The sequence below is a fragment of the Pseudopipra pipra genome, chromosome 5 (assembly GCF_036250125.1).
Source record: "Pseudopipra pipra isolate bDixPip1 chromosome 5, bDixPip1.hap1, whole genome shotgun sequence".
Classification (NCBI taxonomy): Eukaryota; Metazoa; Chordata; class Aves; order Passeriformes; family Pipridae; genus Pseudopipra; species Pseudopipra pipra.
This window is the reverse complement of record NC_087553.1, coordinates 43,593,106-43,610,831: the sequence shown is the minus strand read 5'-3', so window position 1 is coordinate 43,610,831 and position 17,726 is coordinate 43,593,106. Positions and strand designations below refer to the sequence as shown.

The 17,726-nt window shown below is 37.0% G+C and overlaps 1 protein-coding gene across 2 annotated transcripts in view; it reads left to right on the top strand.

The window, feature by feature from the left end:
* SLC16A7 (solute carrier family 16 member 7) overlaps positions 1-17,726 on the top strand; it is an 82,429-nt gene that overhangs the window by 4,807 nt on the left and 59,896 nt on the right. Inside the window, exon 1 of one of the 2 annotated variants that reach the window (XM_064655820.1) lies at positions 13,187-13,254. The exons of the other annotated variant lie outside the window; for it this stretch is intronic. The gene's annotated coding sequence lies outside the window, so the exon portion shown is untranslated. Of the gene's footprint in view, positions 1-13,186; positions 13,255-17,726 lie in introns of those variants that run through there. 2 annotated transcript variants of the gene reach the window in all.

The following is a 17,726-nucleotide window of genomic DNA, read 5'->3' as shown; positions in this document are numbered from 1 at the left end:
CTCAGTATTAGCAAACTGTTGGCTGTACTCCCAAGTTTGGCACCTAGGGATAGATAGCACATATAACAAAGAGTTGTAATGGGATTCAAAATGTGCTTGGAGTCAAAGAACTTTAGCTACAAAGAACTTTAGAACTATGGAGCAGACCCAGACAGCACGAGTTGAGAAGGGGCCGGTCCTGTCTAACCATCCTGATCTCTTTTTATGATCAGGTGACCTGCCTGGTGGATGAGGGGAAGGCTGTGGATGTGGTCTATCTGGACTTCAGCAAAGCCTTTGACACCGTCTCCCATAGCAGACTCCTGAAAAAGCTGGCAGCCCACGGCTTGGACAGGGGCACTCTGTGCTGGGCTAAGAACTGGCTGGAGGGCTGGGCCCAGAGAGTGGTGGTGAGTGGTGCTGCATCCAGTTGGTGGCCGGTCACTAGTGGTGTCCCCCAGGGATCAGTGTTGGGCCCAGTTCTGTTTAATATCTTTACTGATGATCTGGATGAGGGGATTGAGTATACCATTAGAAAATTTGCAGATGACACCCTGCTGATGGGGAGGGTTGATCCTGCTGGAAGGCAGGAGGGCTCTTCACAGGGACCTGAACAAGCAGGAGAGGTGGTCTGATTCCAACGGGATGAGGTTCAGCAAGGCCAGGTGCCAGGTCCTGCACTTTGGTCAACCCCATGCAGAGCTACAGGCTCAGAGTGGTTGGAGAGTAGCCAGGAAGAAAAGGACCTGGGAGTTTGGACTGACAGGAAGCTGAACATGAGCCAGCAGTGTGCCCAGGTGGCCAAGAAGGCCAGTGGCATCCTGGCCTGGATCAGGAACAGTGTGGCCAACAGGTCCAGGGAAGTGATTCTTCCCCTGTACTCAGCCCTGATGAGGCCACACCTGGAGTACTGTGTCCAGTTCTGGGCCCCTCAGTTCAGGAAGGATGTCGAGGTGGTGGAACAGGTCCAGAGAAGAGCAACAAGGCTGGTGAATGGACTCGAGCACAAGTCCTCTGAGGAGAGGCTGAGGGAGCTGGAGTTGTTTAGCCTGGAGAAGAGGAGGCTCAAGGGAGACAAACTCCGTGAAAGGAGGTTGTAGCGGGGTGGGAGTCTGTCTCTTCTCCCAGCAACTATCAGTAAGACAAGAGGGCATGATCTTAAGCTGTGGGAGGAGAGGTTTAGGTTGGATGTTAGGAAGAAACTTTTATGGAGAGAGTAACCAGACATTGGAATGGGCTGCCCAGGGAGGTGGTGAATTCTCCGTCCCGGAGGTTTCTAGGATGAGACTGGATGTGGCACTTTGTGCCATGGTCTAGTAACTGCGCTGGTGTTGGATCAAGGGTTGGACTTGATGATCTCAGAGGTCTTTTCCAACATGGCTGATTCTATGATTCTATGGTTTGCTGTCACTGCAGTGGTGGTATTGACAGTGCAATGATATACATTGCCTTCTGCATGTGTTCTGCAGTTTTACTAATAGAAATTAGTAAAATCAGTCACAGAACAGCAGTACAATATCCCAAAAAATAGATATTTTTTTCAGACAAATAGATTAATGAAGATTTTAGCATTCATGCTTGCCACTCAGCAGTTAGACATTCTTGCAGTTTACGGTACAAGCAAAAAGGAGACAAAAAAAGACAAAATCTGAATTTGTCGCTTGTGTTAGTTTCAAACTCATAGTGTCAGCTTCAGAATTGTACTTCTCACTGCTTGTTTTCTGAAATCAAGAAATACCAAGGGCAAATATTTATTTTAAAGTATTAAAAACACAAAGGAAAAATTCAAAAACCCCTCACCATTTCTGTGCTGACAAAAATGGCAAAAGCATACAAGCAAAATGCATATTTGATTTTTTTAAAAGCTTAATCATTTCTACTGCAACGTATTTGATTAGTGTTGCAGATAGAGAAATGTGCCTACTTTCAGCATGCTCTAACGAGTGTTTTTTTAAACATTAGAAATTAGATGCTTTGTGACATTCCTTTAAAATCTCTGGCATAACAATGTAAGTATTTGGCAGTGAGGATTAGAATTTTTGTAGTGACACAAGGCTATGTTCAAACTACCAGCTGTAAGAACCTGGCTTCTGAGAGACATAGCTGCTTTTCTTTGCTGACTTTATTGAGAGATGGAAATTTGAAACATTTTATGTAGGATGTTTCAACAGTTTGCCATGCTGTTGAATTAAAATGCCATAGGAGTTGTGATAACTAAATTGAGCTCCTATAGTTTGCCTTCTTAATACGGCCCTCAGGGCAAGTTCATGAAACAAAGAAAAAAAAGAACCACTTAATGATGCAAATAAGCTCCCCAAGTAATGTAGGTGTCTGATTTCTTAGCAATTGGAATTGCTAAATTCCTTGACAATTCTGCCTTTGCTGATTATACTGTCCACTGAACAAATCTTTTCTAGAATTTAACTGCTTTTGCATGCTCTGCCATGGATGGATTTGGGTCTGAATCTGGGTACTGGACCCTGTGTTCTCAGCAGTCCTTCCTGCTGATCTTAGAAGTGAAAATTGGTGAGATAAACTGCAACCTGAAACTGAAGACTTGTTTCAGAGGCAGAAAAAAGTGTACATAGGGCAGAGACTCAAGCTGGATGAGCAAGGGGGTTGCAGTTGGGAGCAGGTGGAGAGAAGAAAATAGACTATGGAGGGAAATTGGTGCTGGATGCTGAAGAAGACAATGGGCCTATCATTCTATCACCAACCCATTTTTAGAATGTACATCTTTATAATAATTTGTACATAATATTAAACTAAAGGATTCCTTTCTACCCTGAGGACTTTTTAAGATCTCTACTCATTGTATCACACTAACTCCCCATCTTCCATTAGACAGCCTCTTTCCCTTCTCACCAACACTACAGAAGGTGAATCAGGGGACTCAATTATTAGAAACCACAACATCATATTTTAGCAAGGAATGAAAAAAGCTTGTGTATTTTTTTTTACCTCTGGGTTATATATTTAAGGAAAATAGGTAGAAAAGAATATGCCGTAATACCCTGTATTTACAAAACACGAGTATGCTTTTTATTTGTGAAGAATAAGGAAAAAAGAGATTCTGTTTTCTTGTTCTTATGCAGATATAATTATGCTGGCTAAGGTCATAAGGTAGTTTTTTGTTTTTATGTTTTTCTGATGTAGTTATTCAAAATGAGATGTTTTAATGTAGTTATGCTGGATATGGGGGTGCATTATTTCAACTTAACTTATTTCCTCATTCATACATAACAACACTAGAGCATTATTAGTCCCATGCATAGACTGTGGTCTGTTTCAGTTTTAGCTATAGTAGTATAATGAAAGGGGTTGATAAGCAAAGCTAATGAATATAAGGGCCAAGCTCACATAAGGTAGAGAAATCCAGGAAGGGCATTTATAACTGACATCTAAAAGCACTGTGGTGTTTTCTCTCAGTCACTTAATATGTCAGTGTTGCTTGATTGGCATTTCCTCTGTTTCTGTGACTCCAGGTCCATGCTTGAGCATGCTTCCTCTGGTGCAGTTCCACTGGGTTGAAAGGGGTAACTCATGGTTTACACTCAGTAATGGCTGAAGAGATTCTTTTGACTGCTTCTCAAGACTTAGTTAGTTAGTCTTTTGGGTCACTTGCTTTGACTTGCCTGATTAGGTTAAATGGGAATTATTTTTCATAATGATTATCAAAATGATTTCTCTGTTTGAAATAAATGCTTTAATGTGTCCATCTTCTCTGCCCTTCCTGTCTTTATTTCTGTGAGAGATTTGTCCTCCCCATTTATTAGAATAAAAAAACTCAAGGTAAAGTAGCAAGTTACTATTCTGCTGGCTTTTCCACACTAGAACTGGAAACTCTGAGACATGTTCAATTGTAGGACAGCTTTTATATGGCACAACTGATGCTCATCCATAGTAACCAATATTTATATTTTACCATGCTATTTTTATATTTTGAGTTATAAATGTTTGCATTCTTTATCCTTCTGGTTTTTAATTCTGCCTCTCAGTTGTCATTATTAAGCTATAAAAAAAATGTAGCCTTAGAATAATGACAAATGTAGAAGGTGAAAACAGAGTAGAAGGGAGAGACATTAACCTAAGGAAATATTATTTTGAAGAATTTCACAGAGGCATATATCTTCAAGCCAGCAGAAGTGAAATGATGTGTTATATTTTCAGAGTGGGTTTTAGTTGTCTTCAGATTTTTTAATTTTTTTGTTTGTTTGTTTTTGAGAAAGGAACAGAGAGAATGCTGGCCTTTGCTGTTATGACTTCTGTATGCTAATTGTAGGCCATAGCAAGGTTTTTGTTGCTGATGAATAGTTGTGTTGTAATAGGATACAAAAGCCTGTTATTTCCACAATTAAAGTAGATTCTTCTTCTAAATGGAATAGCATAGAAAGGGGTTAATGAAACAAGATGTTGCTTTACTAGATAATAAGCTTGCATTTCTGGATACACTTTGGCATTGCTGAAATATCGTATATGTAAAATGGTGACTTAAGTAATATTGTTCTCAATGCGAATGTATTTTAGCTTTAAGACTATGATTTTATTTTCTTGTATCTGTTTTCTGAAAAATTAGCAAAGCTACTGTAGGTTGACATATCCAAACTTACTTTGAAATTATTATACTTATATTGATAGTTTAATTGCACTGAATGATATGTTTTATTAAGGATCTAGGATATATTAAGTTTTTAACTTAAATAAGGTAGTTACAATTTTTTTCCTTACTATTTTTTGTTTCCCCCCCATTTAGGAGTTTTATCCCTAATGTATAGCTACAGTAATTTTTACAGGCAGGACTACAGTCTTGTGATACCTAAATTAGCCACCTAAATTAGGATCTCTAATTTCTGTGTTACTGTATCCTGGGTAAGTAGGTTGTTATCTCTTAATAACTGAAGCTTAAATCCTACTTTTAAATCAATCCTCTCTACTAACCAACATGTACTGGATGAAACCAGAAGTTATAACTGTATGCTGAACAGCCTATTTTGTAAGTACTTTGAACAGCAGTTAGAGTTGTTTTATTAGCAGAGAATCTTACATTCTGCTGTTGTCTCAAGAAAACATCTACTTCCTTCTCATTATGGCATCTGAATATACAAAAGTGAGTAGTTTTCTAATAGTAATAATTGTGTATACCTATATACAAGTACACAAGGTGATATGAAAATAGGAAGAACTATGTGCAACATGGTGCATACTGGGAGGTGAAGTGGGGAAATGAGGAAAGCACTGGAAGAGATAGTGCCTGTATATTGCTTTGATGTTTTGGGAGGTTCTAGTATTGCAGTATGGTATTTACATCCTATAGTGATCTGCCAGGGGTACCATATATACATGTGTATGTATTTTCCATATGATCCTTTTGACCTCTTAGGAACAGTTCTATGACCAGCTGCCTAGAAAGAATAGTGGATACAGATGGGTGATGGCAGTACAAGAAACAGTGGGATTGAATGCTTGAAGAGGACGTTTCAGTGCCATTACTTTGACTTAGCATGTGAATCGTCAGAAACAAAAGAATGATTCTTTAATCAGCATTTAATAGTAAATTTAGCCCCCCTAAATATTGAAGGACTTCTGTAATCAAGGAAGTTTTCATTCATCCAACCAAAGCAGAGCAGGTTCTGTTTTCATGTGTCAAGTGGCTAAGGTTATTTGCTTCATAGGAATTCATGCTGCTCCAAAAGGGGAGTTTGAACTGTTTGGTCAATCCCTGCTGTGTTCATTAACTTAAGTGTGTTTGCTTCTGTTACCCCACTGAGAAGGGAATCGGTTTTGTTTGTCTTCGTAAGAGATCGGACCTGAATTATTTAACCAAACCCCACTGAGCACAGAACCTTTTGTATTTGGTTGAACTCGTGCTCCCAGGCTCATTTACATCTGCTCCTGTGACCTTGTCAGAGGGAATCCCTGTTTGTTTCTTTGTTTGATAGAACTGTTTATCTGGGCCCTTCTGAGTACAGAAATGGGCTGCCTACTTGCTGCTGCATGAGAACCATGAGAGCCTGTCGCTCGTCCTAAAGAAGGGCATATACAAGGTGTTTTTTTGATTATTTTTCTTTCCCTTCAGAGAACTGGTAATTTCCTGTCTTAGAGCATGTAGCAGTGATTTTTTTAAGCAGCAGTAGGGAAGGCTGGTGACAGCAGTGAGAAGACACAAGGTCTTGAAGGTAGAGGAAGAAGAAAGGTGATATAAGGTTTCAGACTGCTGGGCTTTAATCCTCAAGATAGTCCAGCAATATACTGACTCATTTTCTGCCCTGCTTTTTAGGAGAGCCATAGCAGCATAAGCTACCTAAAAAACCCTCTGTGCCTCAACATGGAGGCTGTCAAAGGACTGCATTTAATTTCAATCCTAAAATTCAACAGGATAATTAGAATAGATTGAACAGTTCTGTTGTGGACGTTGGGCTGACTTTTGAGAGACGGTTTGTGTTAGTGCTAGGGTCACTATCTTTAAAATAACCTCATGCACAAAATAGCTGCTGTAGAGCTACAGTGAAACTGTATGTTGGTCTGCTTCTTTTAGCTGTGGCAGCTTAAAGTGTTGTATTTGTCTCAAATAGGCATACTTAGAGTGGCTTGAAAGAAGCTGATTAGTCCAGAGAGAAAAAAAAAAAAGTGAGCTGTAAGGGAAAGGTGCTGCTGTTGCAGTATTGAGGCCTGTATCTGTCTCCTGAGGAGCCTCAGTTGGCAGGATTTGTGTGGATTTCTGCCCATAAAAAGAAGCCTGCTTTACCCTTGTAGATACTACAGTAAAGGATTGATCCCTCAGGGGTGAAAGCTTCTGCCAAAACAGCTGCCTCTCTAGGCCAACTAGAAAGACATTATACTACACTCTTTAACCACTAGGGTTTATATCTCCTTCTTGTCGTTAAACAAAATTATTTCATCAATTGCTCAGTATTTTTATCACTATGTTTATATGTTTAAGTAACATATACCCTAGTCATTTTCCCACTATAACACAGACCTACACTTATTGCTTACTTTTTTTAAATGCCTCTCTTAATCATGATCCAAATCTAGATTAAAAGCTGAGTGTACCTCCAACAAATATACCACATAATTAGCAACTTACATATCTGTACATAAATCATAAACTTTCAAGTTAGAGAACATTTTCTTGCAGGTGGGAAACAAGTAGTTTTGGTTAACATAGTAACTGTGCAACAACAAAGAGTGCTAAGTTGAAGGTAAGAGTTACAGGCTTCCACAATTTTTACCATTAAAAATCAATATGCCAACAAAGGCAGTAGTACCACTGCATTCAGGTTCATTATCCTTTTCACTTGTATTTTGCAATGTCCTCATAGCATCCTCTCCCCTCTGAAGAACACAGTTTAGTTTCTAATACTCAGTAAGTCTCAAGAGTGCACTCAGTTTCACTGAACTAGGCTCACATACATTATTTGATCTGACTAGAAAAAGATATTTTTCTACTCAAAAAAAAAAATACTATGAGTATTCTCACAGAATGCTTTCCCACAGATAACTTGTAAAAGACAAGGGAATGGATTTGGTACAAGCATCTGAAGTGATCTGAGGAAAACAGAAAACTTACAGTCATATATTAGTGACTTGGACATATTTGGTCTTCATGAACTATTTCAGTGTTTTAAAGAACTGAGAATGTTAGTGGCCAAGTTTATACTTCTTTATTTAAAGCTTTAGGTGATATTCAAATAAGCACAGCTATACTCTGCCCTGGTAGAGTAGCCTTAAAAGTTACTTTTAAGGTATTGCATTCTTTTATTTTATGTACGATTATCTATGTATTCATATATGTACATTTAAATACAAGATAGTGAGGACAGCTGAAGGGAAATCAAGGAACCAGGGGAAACCTGAAATACCAGTTTTGTGATGAATAAGCCATAAGTCATTTATGGATTAGTTTTTCCTTGCCTTGGACTTTGTATGCTGGTGTGTTTTTGAGTTACTACAGCTGTCAGAGCAAGGAGGGTTGAGACCACCAGCCTTTTAGGTTGGGGGATTAGGGAGAAGGGGGGGAGGAAGGGCCGTGGGTGTTCCGTGGAGCAGGCTGAAGCAGTGTCTGCCATTGGGGAGGGCTGGCAGACTAAGGAACTGGTGGGGAAGCATGCATTTTCATTACAGTACCATTGCAATGAGAGCTAATGTATAGATGGTGAGAAGGAAACTACTGATATTGCTCTTTAACCTCTATATTTGCAACTTGTTAACCCATCAGTGTATTTGGATAATTCTGAAGGGTGGTATACAATAGGGGAGTTATTGCCATTTTGGGTACTGATGAGAAAATCTGTATTTCACATTGCCCAGGTACAGCAAGTCTGGTCTGCTGTTCTACATTCATGGTTCCTTATGGTTTTCTCCATTCACATTTACTATCTCGAGTCTACCCACTGAAAAAGAATGCTTACACAGAAACAGATAAGAAACAGCCCAAAAGCTGGCATGTTGGGCAATGTGACATGCAACATACTTTTCTGATTTGAATTTCCTTCATACTTAACACACACTATCACACCCTACGGCATATCTTATTACTCAAGCTCTTACGTATCTGCAGTTATCTAAGTCAACAAAACTTCAGACCTGCATGATAATACTTTTCAAATAATTCACAGAGAATAGGTTTTAAATTAATATTGCTCCCCCCCCCCCCTTTCTTCTGCAAATGGATCTTCTATGGAATACTTGAGCTTATTCAAAAAGATGTGGCAGTATCTTGGGCAAGCAGTTACTGGTTTTTTTGGTAAGTTTTGAGCTGTCTCTGATGCATATTTGGTATCTACATCATCAGAGACAGCCCTAGCTATTTTGTTGCCTGAATAAAATATATTCTGCTGCCTCTTTTCCACGTCTGTCAAAAATAAATTGTATTTCATACCAGGTACTTTTATAGAACTTTGGAATGCCACATATTCAGATACTATAAAATACAGTTTCACAAAATTCCATAAAAATATGAGACATTAGTAGTATTTATCATTTTATCATTATGAAAATTAATGTCTTTTTAACAATTTAATCACAGTACTGCCACAAATTGGCTCTAAAAATGCTGCCTCTCCACTTCTAAAGCTCTGGGCAACTGTCCAGCCTTTACATAAGATAAGCTGCCCTCTATGTTGTTCTGTAAGGCATTGAATGTTATTTCAAGTTTTAATTGGATGGTTTATGCAGTGAAGTAGTTGACTAAATTGTGAATTAAAATTGCACATATGAAATTTGTCACTTTTTGTCTTACAAGACATAGATTTGCTTTCTTATGCTTTTTTACATAAGATTTGACTTGAATATTTACTTTCAAAAAAGGTAGTATTAGCTGTCTATGGTATGTAAATAAAGCAGTTTATCTGCACCTTCCATAAATTTTCTTCTGTGCAGCCATGATAGCTACAAAAATGCTTGTGATGTAACATTCCTGAGTTGCACATTTTGCAAACACAGAGACAAAATACAGATATTGCAGCACATGCTTTTCAGAGACTCATTACTCAGCTAAACTGAATGTATTTTTCTCAGCAATACAGAAAAGATTGCAAAGTTTCAGATTTCAACAGTATGCTGTTAAGCTGTGGATCTGTTCGAAAGAAAATGAAAAGAACATTTTTAGAATCCAGAACATACATTTTTTTTCACTGTCTTGTTTCGTAAGAGCTAAATAAACAAACAGAGTGACCCTTGTCCTGCCCAAAACACTTAAGATTTAAAAGCATTGAAATGAAAGAAGGAACTGGGTCACTATTTTCAGTCCACTGCAATACTGAGAAACTGTACTATGAACATATAGGGCTGGGTTCATCTGAATACAGAGTTCAGTATCATGTGTATCTATACTTGAGCAATTTATCTAGGTATACTTTATATAATGGAGAGATATAGGCACTTGGAGGCCACATATCATTTCATTATAGATTAGATGTCTTTAACAGGTTAGTGAGAGGTGTCCCAGAACTTCACTTCTGTCCATTGACTATAAGTGGAATCTAGGTATCCAGATCACATGCAGATGTCAGCACTGTCAGTGTCAAAATATGGCTGTGATGAATCCCACCCTTAAATCAGACAAAGTAACAAATTGTGTGTAAACCAAAGAATATCTTGCAGAGCTGTATTACAAGCTAAAATCTTCCCTAAATTGTGTAAAGCTAGAGTATATATATACTGGTAGGAGAAACAGGAGAAATGGAGATTATCACCCAATAATTGAGGTCTCGCAGGAGATTAGACCAAAAAAACATTTAGAAATTCACACCAACAGAAAACAGTTTGCAATCAAACCTCCATTATTAGAACAAAACTCTGTATAGCTTTAGGTACTGTTGCCACTGTGAACGTAAAGCATTCTTTCAAGAAGACCAACATCCTTGGATTGTAGCTGAAATAAAAATTGTACTGCAATATTAACAGTATCACTTGACTTTATGCAAAAAACATTATTTATTTTAAAGTGTCTATTAGTAAACAGACATTGTACTTAAACAGATATTAGTCAGGAGAAAACCTGAGCTGAAGTTCAGATCAGCATCCAGACTAAATGGTTATGATGAGCTTACTTCAATTGTACCACTTAAATCTCATGATCCTGGAAGAAAATCTCAGTCTCCTTCCAGGAAGGAATAGGTACCTTTAATATGTGCCTATGCTTCAGTAAACCAGCTACCTCTAGGCACCTTTCTCAGAGGAGCTCTTGAGTAGCTGGATTTGTATTATATGTAAAACTCCACTGCCATTATTATTCACAAATACACTGCAATTTTAGTCTCATATGATATGGTGAGTTAAGTAATAGCCCTCTTGGTATTGATACATTTTTATAGACAATGGTCCAAGACAGTATTAACTTTTGTTTTTGTCAAGTTCAAACTGACAGTGAACTGCAAGCCAGCTGCCTGCCACTGGCATGCCCTGTGCCAATTAGCACTGTCACTCAGAAGCAGACTTTAGCATTAGTTCTGACCTTCTACCTCATGCTCAGTTCCCTGAATTTAGAAGCTCAGCTTTGGTGTAGGCACAGATTTTAGCCCTTCTCATTGCTTTCCGAAGTGGATGGACAAAAGACAGCTATAGTCCCTCACCATGATGCCAAGCTGGTGCTGTGCTGTGCTTGTTCATGTGGACCATGTGGTCAGCATCCCTAGAAGACATCTGCAGGCTCACTTGTCCAGGGATGCTGCCATGGTATCAGTTAGTTATCCCTCTTTCTGTGGTTCTTTCTCACAGATTCATAAATCCTGAGGCCAGAGATGATTTTCTGTTCCCCTTCCTGGGGTGGGATGGGGATCCTGTGGAAGGAAGGGCCTACTACTGAAGGGCACAGCAGGGGAGAGCAGCTTTGCTGACACGAGTGAGAAGCTGTACCTGGGACTAAACACAAGTTGTCAAAATCTAACGGAAGGTGTCCAGCAATAACAATGCCTCCCTTCCTACTTCTCTCCAATAATAGGAAACATGGTATTGTTGTCACCACAGGGTCTCTGTCAGAATTCAGCAACCCATGTTTACTTTCTTTGTAGTTCTCTTCTTATGTACTTGTGTCAGCAAACACGTTCCCTTCCTGCGGTTGTCCTCAGTGCTGAGATGAACACCCCTTGCAAGTAGTCCTCCCCATAGTTTGGCATTAGAGGCTCACCTATCACTCCCATGCATTATCTCCAGTATATTTCATCCTTTCTGAAGGAACCGTTTCAGATTCAAATTAAAGTTTTAGACAGTACAGAGATCAATTAAATGATAATGCTTTCTCATGATAAGGCTGGTCTCTCTTTAAGCAACTTTCTTTTGGGTGAGCTTCCAGGAATTCAAGACCTCATCTCACTTTTAATGTGAGACTGCCACAGCCCTTAGAAATGCAGATCATCATTAGCATCATTATTTTCAGATAAACTAAGAAATATATTGTGAGAATTGCTTTTTTTTTCTCTGTGAACATTCAAAGTGGTGGGCAGTGAAAGTAACAGCAGTTTTCTGTTACATAAAATCTCTCCCAGACACTGCCAAAATTCTCCAACAAAGCATGTCTAAGAGCTTTGAGGCTTTAATATCAGTTGTTCAGTGAATATCTAGGACAAGAAAAAGTTTAATTTTTTCCAACCTAAGTCATCAAAATGTTTTTCTGTTTCCTTTGGCCAGGCAGTTTCATCCTTTCCAGCATTTCTTGGGACAAAGCCAGTATGGTGTGTGAGACTGATGAAAAATAACAGTTGTCAGGACATATATACCTTGTTAACAAAATAGTTAAGGTCACTTTTGTAATTAAAAAGGAAAGGCTTTTGATGTGAACTTTAAAAAGCATTTTGCTCATAATTATTGAATGAATGTATGATCTGGTATAAGGTACAACCTGCCTTCTAAATATGCATTTATTTTATCAGTTTTGCAGATTATTCCATTTTCTCTTCTATACAAAAATAATGAGTCTTTGTAAAATTGAAGAAATAATGGAAAATAATTTTTGGAGCTCTGCAGCAAATTCTGCATTATCTCCAGCAAAATACAGCTTTTTTAATACTGTCCTGATTAGCATTGCTTATTAATACAAAGTTTCTAATTACTCTATAAAGCCTAGTGCAGTATGTTGTACTATGACTGTTAAAGGAGCAACCTAAAAAAGTTTAAGTTAATTGCTTGTTTACTGTTATTTGCTGGACAATTTTGTTTAAATGGGAAAAAAATTGGACTTTTGCAACATGTTAGTTGCGGTGAAGGCCTCTAATTTTACTTTTAAACTTTTTCTCATGGTCTTTAGAGCATTTTTATTACATTTTTAATTTGTTGAACAAAATAGTATTAATGCTGATCTTAAATTACTGTAGGTTTTAAAAGGCAGGTTCACAACCAGCATCACCATACATGCTGAGTTCCCGTAGCATTAGACACAAACTATGTTCAAGGTCCCCAGATATTAGCACTCATTTTAAAGGCTATAGCATCTAAAAAAAATTTTGAATCTGCACTGAGGATGATAAGGAAAAATCCTTCATGTCAGCCAAAGAAACTGTGAAAAAAACCCTAAACAGACAATGTAGCATTTATAGAACAAGGATACCCTTCTGTGCAATTGTGTTCTGAATGGTGAGCTTCACCATAACCTCTTGTGCCTCAGTAATTTGAGATGCTTGTTGGTTTGGCAATTGGTCACACAAAATAAACCATCCAAACATCATGTGTGGTAATCAGCCAATCAGGTCTCCAAAGAGTCTTTAAATGTTCAAAGTGAACAACGGCTCTGTATCTGTCAAATTCAGATTATTGTCTTGGACAGCAGCTCTCTGCCAGGTAATGTGCTGTTTTTCTATTCCCTTTTAGCTTTATTTAGTAGCAATAGGTAGTTTTAGATTACTGTGGTAATTCATGCAAAACTGATTGACTAATTAAATGCAAGACAAGTTCAATGCACCAGCGCGTTACACAATATTTGCTGTTGGGTTTTAATGCTTATCTAACATGTATTGATGAAAGAGTCTGAAGCACTTTAAAGAAGAAATATTCTTATACTCTGTCTACTCCTAAAAAGTTCTAACAAGGATTAAGGACTGAATGGTGACAATTCCCGGTCTTGCCAGGCTTTATAGATTTGATGGACATTTTTTGTTCATATATGTTGCCAACATTTCTGAGAAAATAAAGACTTCAAAGAAGAGTCTTCTAAAGACAAACTTAAAAGAAAGGGAAGCTTCAGTATATCTCAGATCAGACAGGGAGAGTTAATCCCACGTGTTTTGAAGTAACATCATTTATAAATGCGGCATCAATTTTACTCACAAGACTTCATGATAAACATCTTATTTTCATAAGAATTTAGGAGGGCATCAATAACATAATCCCCTTACATGAAACCAAGGGATGGAATGAATGCTATTCAGCCTTGCTGAGGACTTACACAGACAGTTCTTCTGCAACACCAGAGATTTTTATAGTAAAGGATGAAAGGTTGCTTTAAAGCAAACAACATGACAACATGGGGGTGTATTTTACTGACACAAGTAACTCTGTTTCGGTCTTTTGCAATTTCCTGACTCAGTGTCCTATTCCTCTTTTCAGCTGTAGACACTTAAAAATTATTAGATTCCTGAGAATCAAGTGCAAAAGTAATTTCCAATTCTGTTTTTTCATATATAACAGCCCCTCTAAAATCTCCAGCCAACCTAAACAGGTTTTGCCAATTGTTAGTCCACTAGGAGTTTTACAATGAACCATTATACATAATTTTGGAGAGAAGTTTGCTGAGTTTATTTCATGGAGATAACCTGGTGATTTTTGGTGCTGTTTTTGTTATCCCTGTTATCAAAGTTTGAAGCCTCAAGGTCTAATTCTTTGTTTACTGAGCTCAAAACTGAGTGCTAAGCTGTCTTTGATTTTACTGGGGTAGGCTGATTGCTTAGAGGCCAGAGTTTTGGCTGTCGTCTTCATGACTCTTCTGGTGTCAGAAGCACTGTAGAGGCTTATCAGACAAAAAGATTGTGGACTTAAGTGGGTCATACTGTAAAAAAACCCAAAAGACAAAACACCTCAATGGTGACAGTTTTCACACTTATTTTCAATGGATATTTTATACCTTTCTTTTATATATTTTTATTTGTATTTGCTCATTTTATGATTCTCAATAAATCTACATGAAACATTATTCATAAATTGTTTTTAAAAATAAAATATTGGGGAGGTCAAAAAATAGGTAATATTTTTTTTTCTCACCAGTGACTGAGACCTTGATGTATATGCATGAAGTCCCACTCTTGTGTAGAACTGATATATTGGAACTCTTCAACACTAAAAATATTCACTTGCCTGCTAGTAAAAACAGGTGATAACAGAAAGGTATTCCTACAAAGTAATGGTAGAGAGGTCCCGGGGTACTTAGGTAAGGAGTCATGCTTGAACAAATGATTTTTCATAGTGCTGCATGCAACCTTAGTGAGGTTTCAATATGAGGAAAATTCCTTATGTTTGAACTTACCTCCTGAAAAACCTGTTTTTTTCAACTGTCACACAAAATTGATTAATCAGTACAACTCCCTATTCCCTTAAGCAGCTACAAGAAAGAAAGAAATTGAGGCAGGAAAAAAACCCCCAACAAATCAGCCTGTCTCTTCTCCCCAAAGTCACAGAGAAAAGGAAGCACCATGTTTGATCCACGTAACAGAGGAAAGCAGGAGAGTGAAAGATGTGTATGCAAGGTTGTTTACAGACATTATAAAACAATCACTACATGATGTTTAAACACTGCTTTATGGTGTTTCCACTGAGATGTTCCATTAGTATGTGATGAAAATGAATCATGGTAGTACCTCACTGCTTACACTTCTGGGTTTTTTTTCTACCTGTGGATTGCACAGGGAAACAGGGGAGAGAAATTATTTGAAGAATATAACCAGAATAAAAGCCGTAAAATTATAATACTGCTTAGAAATGGGCAAACTTTTCAATGCGGTTTTATTTTGTTTTGTCAATATTATTTTATTCAAGTTAGAAGTGCAGCTTTAAGTATAGTCTTGTGGAGAATGTGAAAGAATGCCTTTAAAAAATGTCTCTGGGCAGTGCATATGTGTTGACAAAAGTGAGGGGATTTCTAATACTTTTTTTTTTTCACTTCTGTAGACGTAGCTTGTCTACAGCAACTAATTTGAGAAAGAATATTTTCAGCTAAGGAGAGGGATTGAAAAAAGATAAGTGCTTCATTAGTGGTAAGGGTCTCAACATCCATACAGCATCTCAGTTCAGATGGAAATGTTTCTCCCAGATCTTACTCCTACATGCTCAGATGGTAAGTCTTTAGAACAGGGAGAAGTACCATCTGGTGATTCAAAACAATACAAAACTCAAGGAATCAATTTCTTGTAGTTTACAAATAGAACTGGTCATCAGCCTCAAATAAATTGCCATATGTGATGTTAGGTTCTGAAGATCCTTAAAACTGACAAAATATTTGACTATCTCCATCGTCAGATTTCCATTTAAAATTCTATTCTTTCATTGTACTGCAGCAAATTAATATCATATGTTTAGCAGCAGTAGATCATAACTAATGCATTTCAGTAATCACAAAACTGTCAGTGTATATGATATCTGCTGATACAAGAGCTTTATACCATATATACCCAATTATATGAATTATGAAAATTATATACATTTATAGTTATATTTGTCCATTTAGATTAGATTTTGAACTTTGATACATGATTTGTCATTTACATGAATATTACAGAAGTGTGTAAAAGAGTATCAATAATATGTGATGTATGAAGAAACTAGAGAAAATAATAGCTTAAAATAATTCTCTTTTAATAATAAGTTAAAAAATATTTGACAGTTTATAAGGTGATGATGCGCTGTAGGCCTCAAATTTAAGAACAGAAAGACTATGAAAATGGAAAAGGTTGGGGTTCTGAGGTTGCAGAAAAAGAGAAAACAGATTTCTTTGAAGTCAGGAGCTATTTCAGAAATTCAGACTGTATACGTATTTCTATAAATAAATCCTTCAGTTTAAAAAGAAAGGAAATACATAATAAAAAAATGGCATTTAATGACTATTAGACCATATCCCTTTTTCTAAATTTGTAATTTGTGTGCTTAAAAAGGCTTTACTGCAGAGTTGTGTTTATACATCACGGTTAATATACCATCTTTTTTACTTGAAAGCCTTTTGAAAAGAGAAAAAACACAGAAAAAAATTATCCCATTGAACACTTCTGTATCTGAATAGAATCATAAAGGCGTCTTTTGCATAGAAATTCTAATTATCTGCCAAGTATGAACTTAAGGTCTCTTGTTGTACCCTGTGAAGTTATAACACTTTTTGTACACAGTACAAAAAAGAAATATTTCTCAGCCAAATCCTATTTTGTAATCCCCTTTAACCTGCTTTTTCATTAATTTATATTAGTGCCTTGTAATTTAAACCCTGGTATGAATCAGCACTACAAATGAATACTGTCTTACATGGTATAGTTAACTTTATCATAGCAGACAGTATCTCTATTTTAAGGAGATGAGATGATAATTCTTTATATTGACACACAATGACTAGTTGGGTCAGGGTGAGTTTGCATAGTGGAATGAGCTCCCTACAGTTATATCCAGACACCTTGATAATAAGAAGTGTCATGAATGTTTCATTTATTCATTTCTTTCCACTCAGAAGGTCAAAATGAACTGGTATCTTCATTTCTGTTTCTTTAAGTTTTCAAATGAGCTTTACTTTTTCGCTTTCAAGCAATATTTAATTTGAAATATCAAAAGAACAAAATTAAACTCTTGGTGTCTGTACAAAGTTAAGAGAATGAATAAAAGATAAATCCAGTTCATTGCAAATTTCAATAGCAACAGTCTAATTTTAATGCAGCTTAACTGTTTTAGAAGTCAATTGATAGTCAAAGCCAATGTTGCCATAAAGCAGAATGACTGAAAGCTATCATCCTTGTGGTGACTGGAAACTGATGATGACCTTTTTGCATCTATCATGTCATTAGAAAATAAAATAATTTTCTTCTTCAAGGACAAAAAATCTCAAACTGTCATCAGGTATATCAGTTTCTGTTCATAAAACCTTTCACCTTATCTCAAAGAAACAAAAAAAAGAATTTAAGGAACTAATTAATTCTCAGCACAAACAACAGATCCGGACTATAAATGACTGAATTGCTTAAGGAGTTGATAGACAGTTTAGGATTTCCACATTTACAAATAAGAATTGCTTTTCCATTTTTCGAAATGGTTAACTTTGCAACATGTTGAGGAAATAACTCTAACAG